Source organism: Macrotis lagotis, chromosome 1 (genome assembly GCF_037893015.1).
Source record: "Macrotis lagotis isolate mMagLag1 chromosome 1, bilby.v1.9.chrom.fasta, whole genome shotgun sequence".
Taxonomy (NCBI): Eukaryota; Metazoa; Chordata; class Mammalia; order Peramelemorphia; family Peramelidae; genus Macrotis; species Macrotis lagotis.
Genome location: NC_133658.1, coordinates 446,724,797 through 446,744,883, shown reverse-complemented (window position 1 = coordinate 446,744,883; position 20,087 = coordinate 446,724,797). Strand labels below are relative to the sequence as shown.

At 31.8% G+C, this 20,087-nt stretch overlaps 1 protein-coding gene across 6 annotated transcripts in view; it reads left to right on the top strand.

Annotated features, from left to right (window-relative positions):
* Nucleotides 1-20,087, top strand: part of SLC25A21 (solute carrier family 25 member 21) — a 918,698-nt gene that overhangs the window by 366,029 nt on the left and 532,582 nt on the right. Inside the window, exon 1 of one of the 6 annotated variants that reach the window (XM_074213399.1) lies at nt 711-18,259. The exons of the other annotated variants lie outside the window; for them this stretch is intronic. The gene's annotated coding sequence lies outside the window, so the exon portion shown is untranslated. Of the gene's footprint in view, nt 1-710; nt 18,260-20,087 lie in introns of those variants that run through there. 6 annotated transcript variants of the gene reach the window in all.

Here is a 20,087-nt window from a genome sequence, read left to right as displayed (position 1 = left end):
ATTCCAAGTCATCCGATTCTTCAGTTTGAAGCTGATAGGTCCTATGTTGGTCTGATTGTGTTTCCCTGTATTTAAATTGCTTCTTTTTGTTACTTGCAGTATTTTTCCTTTGAGAAATCTGGAATTTTTCTATGATAGTCCTTGGAATGTTTATCCTGGGAGTCTCTTTCTATAGGAATTCTGTGTATTCTTCCAATGGCTATTTTCTCTTCTTGATTCAAGATTTGAACAGTTTTCCCTGACAATTTCCTGGAACATATTTCCAGGCTCTTTTTCTGATCTAAGCTTTCTTGAAGACCAGTAATTATAAATTTTCTCTTCTGGTTCTATTTTCTAGGCTGTTTGTTTTTCCTAAAACTTACTTTATGCTTTTTCAATTTTCCAGCCTTGATGGAGTCTTGTTTCATAGATTCATTGGCTTTTATATTCCAATTTTAATTTTTAAGATTTTATTTTCTTCAGTTAACTTTTGTGTTTCCTTTTCCATTTGGTTAATTTTACTTTTTGTTGAGTTGCAAAAATGGTTTGCCCTTCCCAGATGTTTTATTTGAACTTTAGGTTTGTTGTACTCCTTCTCTAGTTGGTTGATTTTATTTTTGGAAGAATTAGATTCTTTTGTCATTTGGTTATTTTTAACTTTTAAATGATCATTGCTCTCATTTATTTTTTTCATTTTTCTTTTCCTCTCTTCTTTTATTTTTAAATTCCTTTTTAAGTTTTCCTATTACATTTGGCATTTGAATCCAGTTCAAAATCCTTTGAGATTTCCTATGTAGGTAATTTTTCACTGCGTTATTCTTCTGAGATAGCATTTTTATCATCTTTATCAGCATAGTATCTTTCTATGGTTGGCACTCTTTTAGCTCTTTTGCTCATTTTGATTGTTTGGGCTCTGCTTCTGCAGTATAGGGAATATAGAATCAAACTTTTTATACTGGGCTAGGGTCTGATCTCTGGCTTATCTTTCACCAAGATGTTGCCTATGCAGCCCAGGTGTTGTTCTTGCAGAGTTTTGTTTCCTTCTTTGCATTGGTTTGTTCCCTATTCAGTTCTGTCAGTTTTCCCAGGGTTCAGACTTTGAGATTGTGACCCTCACTGCTGGATTGCTATCTAGCTGCTGGGACCTCTGTTGATATAGAGCTGTTGGGAACTGGATTGTGGTTAAAAGCCTTCAGTTGGCTTTCCTCCTCTCCCATCTTTCTGGGCCTTCCTTACTTCCTGTTTTCCCCCAGTGAGACAGACCTTCACTGAAGATCCTCCATGTCTACAGTTGAAAATGTATTCCAATCTTGTCTTTTTTTTTTTTATGAGATCTGTTGCTTTAACATCTCTGTAGAGGCTTCATTTAGTGATGATTAGGGAAAAGCTCCAGGAGCAAGATAGCTTCACACCACCATCTTCATTCTCAATATTATGGGGTTCAATTAAGAATGGAGTGACTCGTTCTGAATACTTTTGGATGCACTGTGATAGTATGAGTTTTATGCTGACCTATCAAAAGACAGTCATCATCAAAAGTTGGCCTTTGCTCCTTTAGTAATTTCCTACAATTTTCTATTTTTTTCAGTGATAACAGAAATAATAGTGAAATTATGTCCCAGAGAATGCAGAATCTCTACCTCCCCAACAGCTTCTTATTACTCCCAGGGGTTAAAGAAAAATAGGACTTGTACATCATCTCATCAGTGAGGTCCTGAGTCCTGAATGGAAAATTTCTGAGCTTAGACTGGTCAAGGAGAAGCTGTAGCACAGATTTTCTTTGACAAAATGCAAATAGAGGAGGAATTCATGTGATCAAGTAGAAATTTCTGAACCCTATCTTTCTGAGGGAATGTCAAAAGTGCTTTAACTCCAGTCAGCTGAATAGAGGAGGAATGATTTTTTTTTGGACTGTATAATCCTAGATTCTATCTTTTTTCTTGTAAAAAGAACCCTTTTTTAAAAAAAATAGAGAAACAAAGATTGTATCCTCTCCCCAATTCTTCCTCTCCATACACATGTACAGCTAAAGTAGAAAGAGGCTATATAGAGAAACAAGAGAGTTGAATTACCATCTGTTATTGCTGAGTTATATGGAAAATGCAAGTCTAGTGGGAAAGGTTGTCTCTACAGCACCTCTGTCTCTTTCCACAGCAGTTCAAGGTCTAAGAGTAGTAACAGAAAACTATTTTGACCTCTGGGAATAAAGTGTAACCCACTAGAATCTTGGGAGGGTTTTCATCTCTTCTCCTTGTATCCATTCTCTTGGTAGGGCAGTGACTTTGGTGCATTGGATAGAACAATGACCTTGGAGTCAGGAGGACAGGCATTTGAATCAGGCCTCAGACACTTGACTCTTACCAGCTGTGCGAGCTTGGTCAAGTCACTTCACCGTGATTGCCTCATATTCAGGGCCATCTCCAGTTGTGATGATATATCTGGTCACTGGAGCCAGCTGACCCTGGAGAGAAAAAAATGAGGCAGGTGACCTAGTATAACACCTCTCACTCAAATTCAATTCATTTACTTGTCATGGCATCGCCTCCCTAATGCCGTGGCCTTCTTTGAAAATGAAGGACAAACATTCTCTTGGTAGTTTCATTTGCTCCTAATGGGTTTAATTTTTTTATTACATAAATGTATATGCTCTTATGGATTTAATTATATAAGCACGTGTGTATATTAATTGCCTAGGAGCAGATGAGGCTACAGAGAGAAAGTATAGATGGAGAAGAGATGACCAATATAACAGATATATAATTAAACTCAGGAAAAGAAGCTACTGAGTGGATATATGGCTGTATGTGTGTGCATGTATGTCTACATATATATGTTTATTACATGTATATTTATTTTCATATATATGAGTATGTATGTATGTGTAGTGTGGGTGCGTGTGTGTGTGTGTGTGTGTGTCTTTCCCTTAACCTTCAATTATCTATTGGACATTTCAAAGTAGATATACCATAGACATCCTCTGTTTAGCATATCCAAAACTGAACCCATTATTTTTTCTCCAAAACCTTCTTCTTTTTGAAAATTCATATTTCTAAAGAAGGCAATCCTATTCTCCCACTCTCTGAAATTGTAATTTTGGGATTATGCTCAAACCCTAACTGTTCCTCACCTCACATATCTAATTGGTTTAAAATCTTGCCATTTTTACCTCCACAACATTTCTCACATCTGGTCCTTATCATTATGCCACAAACAACACCTCATTTGAGACTGCCATCACTTTTTGCCTTGATTATTGCAGCATCATTTGGTATCCCCACCTTTAGTCTCTCACTACTGCAATCTGTGGTACACATTGTTGCCAGAGTAATTTTCTTTAAGGGCAATGCTGACTTTGTGACTTCCTTACTCAGTAACCTCTAAGGGCTTCCTAGTGTCTCTAAGATAAAATATGAACTCTTCTTTTTTAGTTTTAAAAATCCTCTTCACAATCTGATGATGGACCAGAATTCTTGGACATTATTCCCAAACCTGCACATTACATTCTAGCCAAATTCATCTGTTTGTCCTTCACACACAGCATTACATTTATCATCTGCCTGCCTTTGTGTTGGTCCTATCTTTTCTTTTAATATGCAACTCAAGCCCCACCTTTTTCAAGAAGCAGTTTGAGATTCCCTTCCAAACTACTCTCTAATTAGATACTTACAATTAATTGTAATTACTTGCTTTATGTTATTCTGTATTTATTTATTTATATACTTGTCTCCTTCTTCTTTAGAATATAAGTTCCTTGAAAATAGTTTCTTTCCCAGTGCTCTTAATAAATATTGATTGATTGATTTATTGATTAGGAATGACCTCTTTAAACATTAACAGTTATCTCAGGATAGTACTATAAGGCTGATGATTGACATTCATTTTTTTGTGGCAAAAGTAGGATTTATTGGAACTTTAAATTCATTTTTGCTTGGAGGGTAATCTAAACCTCAGGATAGTGTTATGAATATGGAGGACTGTAAGGCCCTGTCAAAATTTTGTCCTCATCAGAGAGACAATTATATACGATGATATCTAGAGAGAGATTCATTGAAATTTACTTTGAGTCCTTTTTTTACATTTTCTGTGGAATAGACTAAAGGTTGTCTTGTATCTACTGAATGCTTGGGGTTTGGGGGTTCTTTTCAACATTTAGTAGTGACTTTTACACAGGCTTTAATCAAATGATATTCTGAAATTTTTCAGAGACAACAATAGGTGAGGGCAATATGAGACAAAGAGTTCTCCTTTGGGAACTGAGCTTGTGAGTCCAGATTACTGGGACATGAGTTATAAATGTGAGAGGCAGCTCTAATTATGCTAAATCCTTAAATTTAGCTTTACTGAAGTAATGGAAATTTCGATTTAGTAAATCCAGTGAAATTTCAGTAGTACTTATATTTTCTTTTTAAAACACTCTCCAACAGATATATATGTGTGTATTTGTGTGTGTAATGTATAGATTATATATTTATCTATATATTGTATGACTGTTTAAACTAATTGGTTAGTAATTGATGCTTCTATTCACTTCAGATTTGAGTTGATGTTTCCCCTTAAGTCAAAATTTGAGTAATGGTGAATTGTATGCTTGAAAGATGTGGTTCTTGAATATAATTATTAGCTTTTTTGGTTATTTGTGTCTCTTGTGCTATAGAGATACTATATTTTTTGCAAGGTAATGGGGTTAAGTGGCTTGCTCAAGGCCATACAGCTAGGTAATTATTAAGTGTCTGAGACCAGATTTGAACTCAGGTACTCCTGACTCCAGGGCTGGTGCTCTATCCACTGCACCACCTAGCTGCCCCGAGATACTAATTTTAAGATGTGAATTTTTAAGGAATGTCCAGTCTTGTTATTCTAAAAGAGTTTCTGATTCATTTATATATAATGACATTTATTAATATTTCTGAAACCTGGTCTTGTTCATCAAATAAAACCACTGACTCAAATATTAAAAGTCAATAAAAGTCTCTGCTATATTGAATCTAGGGTGGCTATGTTGAAAGGTTAACTAATCATTTTATTATCTCTCTTTAAAAGGCACTGTAACTTATTATGTCAATAACAGAATGTGCACTTTTCTGAGAGAAAAAGTATGAAGATTGTAGGTAGCCCTATAATTGAAAAAAAATCTAAGCACTGATAGCATGAAAATGCTTAATACATTAAAATGTGCACTTGAAAGTTTGTCTTTTTTGTATGGACTACAAAAATATCAAATATAAGAAAATAAAACTGAAAGTGGTAGGGTTTACTTCTGCAATCTGTTATTTTTTCTTTTTTTATATTTATTATTTTTATTATTGTAAAATTTTCCTGTCGGTGTACCCTGTTCAGATGCATTAAGTTCTTTTTTTATTTCCTCTTGAATGAAACTTTTCCCAGCTCTTGAATCTGTGCCTTGTCTGTGTCTTCTGTGAGGTAGGAGGCATGACTTAATAGTACTTAATACAATGTTTTGCACATATTAAGAACAAAATAAAAGACTGCTGAATTGGATTGACTCCTAAATATGATCTTATGACAAATCCAGAATTCAGGAGCTGCGTTCTATGTCATTCTAGGTAAAATGAAATGATGAGAATAACCTTGTTCTTAGGGGCAGGAGGTGATTCAGTGAATACAGTGCTTGGCTTGGAATCAGGAAGACTCATCTTCCTAAGTTCAAATCTGGCCTCACTTAGTAACTGTGTGACACTAGGCAAGTGACTTAACCTTGTTTGTCTCTGTTCCTCATCTATAAAATGAACTGGAGAAGGAAACGTCAAACCACTCCAGGATCTTCGCCAAAAAAAACCCAAATGAGGTCAGGAAGAGCCAGACGTGACTGAACAATAACAACAACCACAAACTTAGTCTTGACTAACTTTATTTTAATCTACTTCAATGCTATAATTAGTTTAATCTTAGTAATTTGATCCTTCTGTGAACTCCATTGTATAATGGTTATCTACAAACCATGGATTGCTATGACATGTGGTAATAGATCCTACCCAAATAGATTCTATTGGGGCCCAGGCAGGGAAACTATAGATAGTAGATAAATTCATAAATGGACTCAAGGGGGCAGCTAGGTGGTGCAGTGGATAGAGCACCATCCCTGGAATCAAGAAGACCTGAGTTCAAATCTGAACTCAGACCCTTCATAATTACTTAGCTGTTTGCTCTTGGGCAAGTCACTTAACACTATTGCCTTGCAAAAACCAAAAACCAAAAATAAATAAGTAAATAAATGGGCTGAAGCCTCCTTCGGATAGAATGTACCATAATAAAGTTGTATTATAATTCAGTAAAAAGAACACTTAATTTAGAATCAAATTTGTGGGTTTAAATCTTGTCTTTGATATTCCTTACCTGTGCTTTCCAGGGTTTTTGCTTTTTCATTTTTGCGAATGATGGGTTTAATCTAGAGAGCTTCTATGGTCCTTTGTAACTCAAAAGTCTATCATTCTATGAACTACTCTGAGCCTCAGTTTCCTTATATATAAAAATGAGAGGGTAGGAATAGATGGCCTATGATGTTCCTTCCAAATCTAAATTTGGGACCTGTATGCCCACTTTTTCCTCAGCTGTTTGTCAGCCCACCTTGGGGGCAGAGGCTCAAATTTTAAATTTGCACTTCTGTGACCAAATGTTTTAAAGAGCAAAGAAGTAAATAAATGTGGTTGTTTGAAACCTCAAAATTTAATGGCAGACTGAAAGTCTGAAGTGGATTTTTTTTTTGTTCAAATGTGATCTCAACAGGGAGAAGGAAATCTTAGCATGGAAACTTGCTCCACTCATGCAAATGAGCAATTTGTCTGAAGCTTAATATCTTAGTTGACTATGAAACCACCGAGGAAACTTGCCCATGACCACACAGTCAGTAATTATGAGAGGTAGGACTTTAACTGAGATCTTCTTGGTTCCAAGAACTGACTTGTATTTACTCCTTTGGTTGCCTTTCCTGTAGTGTCTTTTGTCCACATAGATAGTATTTTACAGGTACCATTTGATTTCGTCAGAAGTCTTGTGGAGAGAACTGAACTGATGTAACAAAGTTTGGCAATGCATCAAGAGACACTGCCTTCTTTCCACAGGGTTTTGTGACTTGTGGTTTCCAAAATTCTCCCTGCCCTTACCCAAAAGTAAATCTTGAATATTTAGTTATATGCCTTAGTAAATTTATTCTAGTTGATTAATTGGACTAAGCCCTTCAATCATAGTGAACTTTGCAATAGAAAATTTACTGAAAGGTGATTTGAAGAAGGTGGGATTTACTACAACTATTATCCACTAGGTGCCAGCACAGCTTTTTGTAGTTTTTTGTAGGTGAGTTTTCTGCTCAAATGAAAGCAGATTTTTTTTATTTGATACATCAATATGCAAATTGTCAATTCAGAAGAGCCATAGGGAGAGATTTAGCATGAGATTAAGAGCTTGATACACCCTAATAAGGAAAGAAAATAAAATGATGGTATAGCAAATGCAACATTTTTTATATAGCATAGAAAAATTTTTTCCCTTCTTTTTGGCAGAACCCTTATTTACAGAATCATAGAATGTTAGAACTGGAAGGAACCTTAGAATCATCTTTTCCAATCTTCCTTATTTTTAGATAAAAAGCCATAATCCACAGAAAAGAAGTGATTTGCCCAAGAGAGCATTTAATGGGTGGCACAACTAGCATTAGAACCCAGATCTTTTGATTTCTAAAAATGCAAATTATTATGAATAGTAGTGAAAATAACTGCAGACAATCCACTTGTCTACATTAAAGAAAGTAATAGAGAGAATCTCAGTTGCTGATTACCTTTGAAAAGCCAGAAGAATAATTAAATGTCAGTAGACAAGTTTGCCAATATAACACTTTCAGTTGCATTTGTTTGCCCAGTTAACAAAGAACTATTACTCTTTGCAGTATGTTGGCCTAATTTGGATAATTTTAATTGTTTCCATGCTTTCTGTCATTTAAAACCTCAGTTTAAGAATAATTTGTAATAATGGCCCAAACATTAAATCAAATACATAAAAATATTATGTTAAGTTTCAATGAGCATAATATTGAAATTTTATTTGCAACTATTGTACAACATTCTATACTGTATGACACTTAACAGTTTTTCCACTAGTATGATTGCTTTTCAGATAATATAAAACTTATTCCCCATAGCATTTATTATAACTTCATTAAACTTTCTGCAATAAACTTTTACAAGAACTAATAATTGATATCTTAATAAAGCATGGAGGAAGAGTGCATTAAATTATTTGAGGAGGGGGAGTGGATAGATGAAGCAAATTACAAATGTTAAACTCTGGTCATGGGAAAGGATACATCAAAAATAAGCAATTTTCTAAAGAAAGTCAGAATGCCTTATGTACAGTTAATGATGTTAATAAGATGCCAGTTAAATACTGAAATTAGCATTCAGTTAAATTGAATAAAATCATTACATATTACCTTTCACATTAATTATAAAAATAAATTTAGTGCTTCTATTTTGATAACATAATAGAAAATTTCTAAAACATTAGTGACAGAATATTATGTTTGAAAGCTAATTATAAGTAGCATACATTGGTGACTATAGTTATAATTTTTGGAGCTTCTAATTTAATTCATCTTAAAATAATTATGAAATAGATCTTTCTTTTTGCATCTATCAAAATGTAATGAGATAGCATTAGGAGGCCTTTTAAATCCCAAATTTATTTAGCATTTGAGTAAACTAGTGGTTTGTTGGTCATTTTTCAGGTAACTGTATGTGTATATATACACACACATACATATATATGATTATGCATTTTTCACAGTAATTCTGTTATTTGGTTTACTGTCCTTTTAATTTTAATAAGTATTTCTTTGTCAAAAGAAATTGAAACTTCTTAATATGAAACAGATTTTAAATTTTAATCATATAATCAAAATTGAATGACCTATTCAGTAATTCTGTATTTAATTTCTTATCAGTCTAAACCTCATATTAGAATTCTGAATTTTGTGTTTTGTTCTTTTGTAGTGTCATACAATAATAGTGAGTCATTCAACTTCAAAGATGGTCATCAGTAACTTTAAAATTCTTTGTACTTCTGGAATTCAATAAAAGATCACAGTGTTGAATTCAATCCAGACCACAGAATGATTAAATTCATTGTTTTTGATATATTTCATGGTAAAAAAAATTGTGTAATCAAGTTGCTTGAAAGTTTGCTATTTGTTTTCTAAAGAAAACAAAAAGATTAACTAGATATGACCAGTTAAAATAATGTGCACTGAATGTGCTGGCAGTACATCATTTTCTACCCTTGAGTTTGTAAAGAGACACTATGCATTTATTGTTAAAATTCTGTCATTTGTATCATAAATTCCTGCTTTTAGGAGTTTTGCTTTATAACTCAACCATAAAAACAAAACAAACAACAAAAACAAAAAAACAGCCTAACCAAAGAGTCTGACATTGAGCACTAAGTTTTTAGTATGGAAGTGAATTTTAGCCTATGAGTGAATTAATTTTTTTTGTTCTTCATCTTTAAAATTTTTAAATTAAATAAAAATTAAAGTAAATGAATTTCAATAAAATAAGCAAAAATAGACATCAGAGCTTTGGGATATTTTTTCTCTTTTTCTAAATGAAATGTTTAATATCTTTATTCAAAGTAATTATTGCTGTTAGTAATTTTCTTTATCATAAACAATTAGATAAATAGCTATTTTGTAGTGTAGATTTATTTGAAAAGCTAGAATTAGATTCTTGTGTTAAGACTCTGCTAAGGACAGCTAGGTCATGCAATAGAGCACCAGCCCTGGAATCAGAAGGACCTGAGTTCAAATCTGACTTCAGACACTTAAAATTTGCCTAGCTGTGTGACCTTGGGCAAGTCACTTAAACCTATTACCTTGAAAAAAATATTGTAAATTTTATAAATTTAATAGATCTTTGATGAATTGTAGAGTATTTATATTTATATAGACCCCTGTAATCTACTTTATGGAAGAGTGAAGACTAAACATGAAGTAAACAAAGAAAGGTAAAAAGAATAATACTCATCGTTCATATTTCATTCTATTAATAATCAAAATTTGTCTTCTGGCCACATATTTTAGAATTACTAGTTAAACTTTGATAATCACATGAAATGTAATTATTTTTTTAATAATTCCTTATTTATTTATTTAAAGTTAGGTAAAAAAGCTTGAATATGCATACATATATATATTTATAAATGTATAACTAAACAATTACATATAATTATATCTATACTCACATACATATTTCTTAAAAGAAACCATTGGGGTTTTCTCACACACAATTGTTATGAGAAATAACAATTTGTTTTTCCATATATTATAAAAGGAAGATTATTGGAGATGGCATGTATAAGAGGAAATGGATTAAGAAAGTATGATAAGCACCTTCCAGGTATTATGCAGATAGTATTTAAGAAAGATTGAGTTATACAAGAATAAGATTATGGGTAAGAGAAAAAATGGACTTAAATCATGTTTACTTTGACAGAACCATTTTCAATAAATACTGTCTTAACAAGCAGTGTACATGAATTTGCATCATTCAATCATTCTGTAGTCAAATTCATCTTCCCTATTTTCCAATTACTTTTTAGGAGAAGAGTTCAGGCTTGGATGGGGATGGAACAGAAGAAATTTCTCTCTATGAATTTTATTTAAAAAGTTGACTACTGAAAAACCAGCATATATTAGGCCAGAAAGCAAAATAATGGAATTACTTTTTAAGCAATTCTTATATTTAAGATTTCAAATTTATATAAAAGATTTTTAAGGGGTAATTTCTCTTTTTAAAAAAAATTTTATTTGTTTAAGGCAATGAAGTTAAATGATTTGCCCAAGGGCACCTAGCCTAGGTGATTTATTAAGTGTCTGAGGTCAAATTTGAACTCAGATCCTCTTGACTCCAGGACTGGTATTCTATCTACTGTGCCACTTAATTGCCCCTGTGGGTAATTTCTTTATTTCAAAATAACCTTCTAAATTTAGAAGATTATTTGCTTACAAAAAAATATAAGCTTATCTACTACTAAACTTGTAGTTTATCATTAAAATTCAGTTCTATTTCACAAATAGTATCATTTATTAAAATAGATTTATATAAAATTTATTGAGGCCATGCAGACATACATATCAATCAATCTTTTCTCAGCAGATTCATTTTTGATTCATTATTTCTAAGGAAATAGAATGTTTTGTAGTTGATTAAATTTAGGATATTAGGATGGCTAAAATATCCAGATGTGTTCATAGTGATCAAATCTGATTAACTGTGAAGTGATTCAATTGATTGTTTGGCAATAGTCTGCTATTATAATTAAAAAATAATCAATCATCCAGAAAAAAAGCTGATCTGATCACGCACATAGCCTCTTTTAAAGGAAAACATAAAATCCCTAATGATACAATTATTTCTATTCAATTGACATATAAAACATAATAATTTTAGGCAGTACTTTGCGCAAGATGTAAACAAAACTATCATTTGCCTTTTTAAGAGATATGGAATATGGCTAAGAATAAAACTCAGAGATCTTGGTACAGGTTTCCTTGTGTTATTGGGAATAGATTTGTATGAAATATAGAGTGTTGCTTTAGTTGAATAAAGATTTGACTTGAGAAATTTAATCTAAGAAAAGTGAATTCATGATGAGTTAAACAAAAGAATAGAGATCTAACATTATGCTGTATTTTTTAAGTGGGGATTATGGGGGAAAAGATTAGCAAACTCTGAAATAGTCCCAAGACAAACAATAGACATAGTAAAATTAAGAACTACATGGTTCAAATTTTACTGAGTACATCAAGTACAACAAAAAAAGACCTGTTGAAAACTGAGAACCATATTACTTCCTCACTTTTAAAAAAATGTCTTTCCTTATACCATGAGTCAGTTTCATCACAGTTTTGATTAAAAATCAATGTGCTACACATATTTGTAAAATGAAAATGAATTACTTGTTTTCTTTAACCCCACGTAACAGTTTTTCCATATAAAAATGTTCTATTTTTCATCCGTGTTTGAGGGAAATGTTGAATGGATAAGATGAATGACCCCTAAATCTATCTCCTCATAGTAATGAAACCACATATAAGGGGGAAGCAAGTTCTAGATACTTTTGCCCTATAAGTCTGTATCATTTATTTGTCATTTTGCTCTGCTTATAAATATTTTTCTTCTGTTCTTATGTAATGTTAATGAACTTTATTGATGTTTATTAGAAGGCAAAGAATCATCTTATCAAAGAAAGAATACTTTTTTTCTTTCAATTAGTTAAGGAGAGTGAAGTTAAGACTTTTTATTTATTTAAGGCTAGAATTTTAAAGACAAATGTAACCTTGGTCATCATCTACTTTATTTCCATACTTTATGTAGTTATGCTTCCCCTTTTAGAAAAAAAAAATCCTACCCAGCCCTTTTCATGAAATAACCTTTAAACAAATAATTTCCTTATAAGAAATTTATTGAAATTTTACAATACTCCCAAACTGAAAATGTACAAAATAATGTAACTCATTTACCTACAAAATCTTTTGTACTTTTAAGCAAAATGTACGGATTAGAAAGCTAACTTTCAAATTAGAAAGATGGGTTCAAATTTCAAATCAGACAAAATGATATGGTTATTTCCTCTCAGGGTCCTGATCTATACTGTTAGGAAAAGTTCTAGGAATTCAGTATATTGAAAAGTATACTGAAAAAAAAATCACAGGTTTAATTACCATTAAAAGTGGTAATCTTATAGATGAGCTTGTTTTTTGACTCAACATGTTACAAATGTGGTGAAACTGATGAGAGTTTTTTCCTCACAATTTTTTCAAACATTGAGAATGATATTTTGTTTTTATATATTAAAGCTGCAGCAGAAAATCCCATTTCACACATAAATGGTAGGAAAATTTGTACTGCTTTAATGGTAAATCAAAGAACTCTTTATTTACCTTTAGCAAAAGTCTAATAAAATATTCAGTCCTAAACACTTATTTCATTGTACTATTATAAGTCTCTTAACTATATTTATTCAGATGGAATATGACTAAATGAAACATTTTTGTCTCTGGGAAAATTCCACCTAATCCATTCATATTTAGAAATATTGAGATCTTTAAAATAAAGTGAGAATAGTGTTTATAGACTGATCAAATGATTAGTAAGATCTTCCTTCTTCCATTTTATTTGTAAGTTAAAAGTTTTTTTTTTAATTGGGAAACATCAGCAACATTATTCTATAGATTTCTTAATTTTTTTTGATCCTAAAGCTTAATTTTATTGTGTCAGATGCCTTCTTCATCATGACTTTTGGGTCTTGAATTTGTGACCATATCATTTGCTTATTTATAATTTCTTGTTTGTTTTTTGAGGCTTTCAATCAACTAGCTTTTTAAAGATGAGGGGCATACCTCAATTAAACAATGATCTAGCAAAGTGATCTTGTCACTTTGTCTTCCTCTTGTCTACTAAACTTAAATATTGTTGTTTGTTGTTTGTCCTAGAGGTGTTTTCTAGTGCTAGTCAGTATAACTCCAAACAATTTATTATAAATGAACCTTAAATAGCAGAAATGTAAATAAATACAACAGGGAGAAGGAAAAGACCTTTACTTTGATTTCTCATAAATATTATAAGTACCACAAAAAATCAACATTTACCATTCACTCGGACATACAAAAATTAGAAACATTTCTTTATTCTGTAGAATATAAAAGAGGAAAATGAAAATATACAAATTCATTTTAATGATAGATTTAAATTTAAGTGGATCTCAGAATGCATTTAATCTAAAACCTTCATTTTAGAAATGAAGAAACTAAGGGGGTGAAACTTTTTGACTCACACAAGTAATAAGTGACAGAGCTAGGTTTAAAACCACATTCTTTGATTTTAAATGTAATACTTTTCATTTCTTCACAGCCCCTGCTTGCCTTGAGCATTAAGATTTTATCTGTGAAATCCTAAAGTTAAAAATCTATATATGCATTTCCATACAATGCATTAACATTTTTGATATTCCTGTGAACATGAATTAGAATATAAAATATTCATATTATTTCCAATTTTTCCTCTTACTTGTATATTTACTTAGTATATATTACTTAGTTTACATTGGCAGTTGTATCATGAACCAGTTCCTAGACTTAAAATGGTTATTAGCAGTTATGAAATCTAAGAAAGAGAAGGAATGAATTATTTAATAATTATTTAAAGGCTTAAAACACATACATTATTAAAAACACCAAGAAGGCAAAACTATAATAGAAAGTTAAATATTGATGCAAGCTTTGGTTAACATGTGTGAATAAAGGGAGATGGGGGGGGAGGGAAGAGTTTGAAAAGCATTCCAATTTGATTAGTGCTTAACAAGTCTTAATGAGATAATAATTCATCAAGTCAAGTCTATTCTTACTCTCAGCAAGTATAACACAGGTAAATTGGGAATTATTTGTAGAAGGATCATGGAGGGTGTAGACTGTTTGTGGTTCAGGCTGGAATAAGGTAAGATGCAGATTAATTTATCTGTGATTAGTTATATTATCATTCTTGAACTCCCTTTCAATGGTAGGTCTTTTTATTTCATGATTCATGACCAGTGACTGGAGAGAAAAACACTTAGAAACAGATATTGTGAGCACACTGATAAATAAAATCTCATTATTGATACTTGAATTAAGTTCCATCTCCTTGGGAAATCTCATACATAATTTGGAAATAAGTTGTCTTTATTGAATAAATATACTGAATAAATAAATTCACTTTGCCACTGGGGGGTGAGGGTAGGAAGCAGGATTTTGTTCTTTAAATTATTTTGACTTTAATTTGGCTTTAAATTATTTAAATTATTTTAAATTATATTGACTTATGTCAGGGTTGCCAATTAGGGGAAAAGTTCTTTTAACATAGTGAAACTTTTAATGAATAATTGACCTTTCAAAGCAGCCTGACTTGAAAACTAGAGTGGAAAAGATAAAACTATGACCAGGCAAGTAAGAAATCAAAGTGCAGATTATTTTGGAGATGTAATGAAATATTTTACTCCTTTGTTGACATTTCAAAATTCCTTTATTATATGTGAGAGGACTTCAACCAGCAGGTTCTGTAGAATTTTACAAGTAAATGACATTATTCTTAGTGAATGGCAAGTTATCAGTTGAATGTATGTAAAAAAGTAATGGAAACTTAGAAGTAAGGCATTGAATGATATTATAAGGAATAATATAGATAGATTTTACATACTAATTTTTTAAAATAATTGCCCAGAGTTGAAAAAATAGTTTAGTCCCCAGTGTAAGATATGGAGAAAATATCCCCAATATGCAAAATAATTTTCCATTTCAGACTTTCCAGGTGAAAAAGTCGCCTTTCATTATTCTTTGTATATATAGGTTACTCTCTTGCTGATATAAGGGTCAAAAGAGACATGTACTGAAAATGGGAGCAAGCTCAGATAACTTTGAAAATGAATGCAAATGCATTAGTATGAGCTTGTGAATATAGTGTGTTGAATGCTAAAGCTCAAAAAGAACCAAAGCCAGTGAAGAAGCTAAAGACAGAAAAAGGAATTAAAAAAAAATTTTAAGCTGAAAGGGTATGCCTAAAAATCCCTTTCAGGCTTTGGCTGTTGACATCTGCATATGTAAAGTCCAGGAATGTGGCAAAACTGGTAGAAGAGACAATGATCTTGTCTTCAGGAGCTTACTTTTGTTTCTTAGTGCTTTCCCCCCCCATCTCCCTTTTCTTAAATTTACTCATGTATAGGAAAGAATAAAAGAGCTTTTGGTTTGGAAAATTAAGCAATCTTGATTTTCAGAGCAATTTGATAATCATTGGGTAGTTGAGAATTTATTGATAGATAGTTTTACCTTCAGACTGAAATAGGAGATTATTGGAATCCTGGTGTATGGTAATTATCTACCTGATAATCTTGAAAGCAATAGGACACTGTTTATCAATAGTTATATGATAAAAGGAAAAACCAAATGGCTAGCAAAAGGAATTTTACTTAGTCTTAACATAGGAAGAATACTCCACAAAGATATAGCACTTAGCTTGCATATACAAGGCCCAAGTCATCTCCCTACAAAATGTATCTGGTCATGTGGGGACATTGTAGTTATTCCTTTGGCCATACACTTAGTCTGAAGGTCCTGATTCCATTTAGTGGGGCCTTACTTATATTTTTAGACAACCAGCAGGCTTTAAGAACCTCCTGAACCCTCCTTACCTAAGTCAATCTAGTTGGTAGAGAATATTGCTTCTATCGCAGTATACCTCTTAGAGGCAAGATCCTAAAAATCTTCAAGAGTACATTCCATCACTTAGATAGTTTTACAGTTGCAATTGTGACAGATCTGGCACAAATAGTAAGAGAAAAAGCAAAAGCAAAAAGCAAGATTAAAACAAAACAAAGGAAATAAGTACAGATAAAAAGTCAATGGGTCTTTGAAGGAATGACCAAAAATAGAAAAAAGAAGATCAGAAATTCCAAACCCCATTGCTTAATTATTCCTCCGCTCTAGAAATATGAAGTCCTTGATGTAAACCATCTGATTATGGAGTGGGCAATGCTAAACCTTTGTATTTCACAATGGATCTCTTGTTTTAAAGAGGTGTCCATGAGAAGGAGCAGCAGCAGATGCATCAGAGTTTCAAAAAATATGATGACACTTCCTTCAGAATTGCCCTGTGTCACTACTTAGTGTTTTGTGGCCAGTGAGCCAAGACCTTTCCCTTCCTGCCACCTGGGGAGAGGAGTATAGCAATATTGCTCTGTTAAAGGCTTCTGAAGGGCTGCTCCTCTTTTTCAGGGTCAGTAGTTATTCTTTCTTATTAATAGAAATCAAGCAACTTCCCAACAAACACTATGCTTGGTCCTCCTTACTTTTTTTTTTTTACTCTCCTTGTATTCTAATATATGCTGTTTATGTAAAAGTTCTAGTAAGTGTTAAGAAATATGTATTTTATTTTGAATAATGTATATTATTCAAAAGATGACAAAAGTCTTTTAGTTCTGGTTTCTCCAACAATTTGTCCTATCTATATTTGCCTTTTCTTTGTCTTTCTGTAAAGTTTGTCAAAAACTGGATGATGAACTTGAAATTATCCTACTATTATTTTGTTTCTATGTCCTCTTGCAGTTCAATTAAGTCTTACTTTATCAATTTATGTGATAGCGACATTTGAAGCACATGTGTTTCACAGTTATTTGGGTTTGTTGTCAATAGTTCCTTTCAGCAAAATATAATTTTGTTTCTATTTATTTACATTATGAGATATTATTTTCATTCTGTCTGATAGTATTATTCTAACTCTTTTTTTAATTTAGCTAATACATAATAAATTATCAAGACAAAGACAAACATTTTTGGAGAGCTGGAAACTTTCTGCAGACCTAAGTAATCTAGTCTGATATAGGACCCATTTGGTTTGAGCTTTTTACCTCCCAAATCCAAGTTATATCTGAATACTGCAATTGCTTGGACTTTCAGTAGATTTTATATGTAATTGAGCTTTAGGTGTAGTCTTTCTAAGTAACAGGATGTGAAGTTTTAAATTCATTCTGTCACTATTTTTTCATTTCATTGTTTCATTCATTTACATTTAAAAATTATGAAATCTAGCTTAAATTTACTTCCATTTAATTTGCAGTATTTTTCTGAATTATGAGAATTTTTATTACTTCTCCCCTATAAAGAGAATGCTTTGTTTATTTGATTATGTTTGCTTAATCTGCTTTAAGGCAACCCCCTCTTCACAGCTTCTTTTTTTTCTCACTGTTAGTTTCCCCTTCCATATTGTCACCTCTTTTTTCCACTTTGGAGTTTTGCTTAAATTATTAAATCTTTTTTTCCCGTCTTCTTTACTTACTTAACTAATTCTTCCTTAGTACTTTTCCTCAATTAAGTAGTTAGTCAATCTTCCTTTTCTCTCTTCTCCTTCAACTTCTTTTATTTCCTTTTTTAATTATGGATGACAAAAATATTTTATATCATTCTCTTCATTAGTTCTCTTACCTTTATATTACAAACTTTTATTCTTTGATTTTATAGTTCTTATATTTATTTGCTCCTTAATATCTGTTCTTCAAAGAATGAAAATTTCTAAAGTGTCAGTTTTGAATTCCCCTTTCTAAATAATTTTTATATTTCCTTGTAGATCTTTAACCTATTTCCCCTTTTTAATGTGCCTTACTTTTAGAATCAATAATTTCTTTTTTTTTTTTTAGGTTTTTGCAAGGCAATTGAGGTTAAGTGGCTTGCCCAAGGTCACTCAACTAGGTAATTATTAAGTGTCTGAGGCTGGATTTGGTCTCAGCTACTCCTGACTCCAGGGCTGGTGCTCTATCCACTGCACCACCTAGCCATCCAAACCATTTCTTTTCTTAAAGGAAAATACTTTAAATTTGTGATGATGATGATGATGATCCTTATATTGACAATTCTTTATTATATTCAACAGTTGAAAACCCCACAAACTTCCTTCTTTAACTAACCACAAAGAAAATCTGTGGAATTAATACATTAACATAACTAATTAATGTTACAGCACTACAACAAATAATGTTCACTTTACTCCAGCCTACAAGAAAATTATTCCTAATAGTGACTCTCCATTGTATTAGTAACTGAATATCTCCTTGATTTTTTATTGCGATGGAAATGTTGGGTATTTTATTTACTTTCAGAGTGTGCATAATTCAGGGTAAATGTAATTCCCTTTGCATCTTTATTGGAATCAAAGCTAAGGGTGGTTACTCAAAAATTCTTCTTATAATTATGTGCATAAATTTCTGGTTTTATCTTTTTTATTAGTTTTCCAGGAATTAGAATAAAAACTGTTTATATAACTTATGTTCTTTAATTATTAATATTTGCTTATTTAAGTGGGTTTTTGTTTATTTGTTTCTGTCATTATTATTTATTTATTTTTCCAATATCATGAAATGATAGCTTTCAACAACCATTTTTGCTAGGTTTTCAGTTTTACTGTTTTCTCCATCCCTTCCTTCTATCCCCCTCCCTTGATAGAAGAAAATCTAATACAGGCCATACCTGTATATAGCCCACACCTGTACAACCATATTAATCATGTTGTGAAAAGAAAAATCAAATCAAAATAGAAAAACAAATATTAGAAAAAAACATAATGCCTAATGCCACTTTTAAAAATTGAAGATAGTAAATTTTGGTCTCCATTTAGATTCTACAATTTCTTCTCTGGATATGGATGGTATTTTGCATCAGAAGTCTTTTAGAATTGTCTTTGATAATTGTGCTGTTGAAATGAACAGGGCCATCATAGCTGATCATCATTCAATGGTTCTGTTAGTATGTATAATATTCTCATTCTGTTCACTTCACTCAGTATTAGTTCATGTAAGTCTTTCCAGGCTATTCTGAAGTCCTAACGTCCCTCATGATTTCTCATGAAACCATAGTGTTCCATCACATTAATATACCACAACTTGACAGACAGATGTCTCAATGTCCAATTCTTTGACACTATGAAAAGAGCTGCTATAAATAATTTTGTACATATGGGTTTTTAACCCTTTTTTTGTGATCTCTTTGGGGTACAGACCTAGTAGTGGTGTTGCTTGATCAAAGGTTATATGTAGTTTTATTGCCCTTTGGGTGTAATTCCAAATTACTCTACAGAAACATTAGCTCAGTTCACAACTCCATCAACAATGCACTAGCCTTCCAGTTTTCCCACATCCTCTCCAATATTGATTATTTTCCTTTTTTAGTCATATTGGCCAAATTGATAGGTGTAAGTTGTTGTTTTAAATTACATTTCTCTAATAAAAAATAATTTAGAGCATTTTATATGATTATAGATAATTTTAATGCCTTCATCAGAGAATTGATTTTTCATATCCTTTGACCATTTATCAATTAGTGAATGACTTTTATTCTTATAAATTTGACCCAGTTCTCCATATATTTTAGAAATGTGTCCTTTGTCAGAAATATTACTTTTCAATCTAACGTAATTAGAATTATCCATTTTAAATTTTATAAGATTCTCTATCTTTTCTTTGGTCATAAACTTCTCTTTTCATAGATCTTACAAGACAAAATAAAATTCCTTGTTTTCCTTATT